Source organism: Pteropus vampyrus, unplaced genomic scaffold, assembly GCF_000151845.1.
Source record: "Pteropus vampyrus isolate Shadow unplaced genomic scaffold, Pvam_2.0 Scaffold24, whole genome shotgun sequence".
Taxonomy (NCBI): Eukaryota; Metazoa; Chordata; class Mammalia; order Chiroptera; family Pteropodidae; genus Pteropus; species Pteropus vampyrus.
This window is the reverse complement of record NW_011888805.1, coordinates 10,861,535-10,862,417: the sequence shown is the minus strand read 5'-3', so window position 1 is coordinate 10,862,417 and position 883 is coordinate 10,861,535. Positions and strand designations below refer to the sequence as shown.

The 883-nt window shown below is 44.4% G+C and overlaps 1 pseudogene; it reads right to left on the bottom strand.

The window, feature by feature from the left end:
• Positions 1-202: 202 nt before the first annotated feature.
• On the bottom strand, positions 203-321 carry LOC111737217 (annotated as a pseudogene).
• Positions 322-883: the final 562 nt, after the last annotated feature.

Below are 883 nucleotides of genomic sequence, written 5' to 3'. Positions count from 1 at the left end.
CAAGGTGGGCTGTCAATGTGGAGACAGCTTAGTCAGGAGTGCTGCCATTTGGTGGGGCTGGACCCAGGCTTAATTGAAATTGTTTTTAGAGAGATGAAGGGCCAACTTTTTTTTTTTTTTTTTTAGGCAAGGCAACCCTTGGTTGACCTCACAGATTGCAAGGACCTTGTCAGCTTACAATCCCTTATTTTTTTATTTTTTACATCTACAGCACCTAGTCTTCCTAGGTGGTCTCCCATCCAAGTACTAACCAGGCCTGACCCTGCTTAGCTTCCAAGATCAGACAGGATCAGGCTTGTTCAGGGTAGCATGGCCATAGATGGCCCACATCTTGAAGATAGGAGTCTTCTCTTCTGGCTGATGGACCAGCATTCGCAATGCACTGTCCCTACTGTGCAATTGCTGCAGATTTGCCTTGAGCTGTTTATGCTATGTAGGAAAGAGATCTCAGCAAAATGAGAAAAGAGGCCTTGAATGGTCCCAAAGGTTCTAAGAGGCAATTTTGCTTAGGAACTTGGAGAGCTAGACTTTCAAGCCCCTGACCCTATTCTTACAGTGGACTTGCTCCTCCTTGACCAAGGACTAAAACACTGATGGCCAAAAGTCACCTTTCTGAGGAGTTTAGGGACATTCAGGAAACTTTTGCTATGTGTTAATGTTCCTCCCCTTTTAGACTATTATAGATTACAGATCAATGAATAGCTTTACTATTTAAGATTCTGGTTGAGTAGGGAAAGGCAGGAATGTAATCTTGTGGTGGATATGGGAGAGCAATCAGCAGCTATATGATCCCTTAGGGGTTGGCAGGAGCTGGAGCAGAGAATGGAATGGAAAGTGTTGAATGGAGATATCTCTTGTACACATCAGTTCCTCTGAGGAGGGA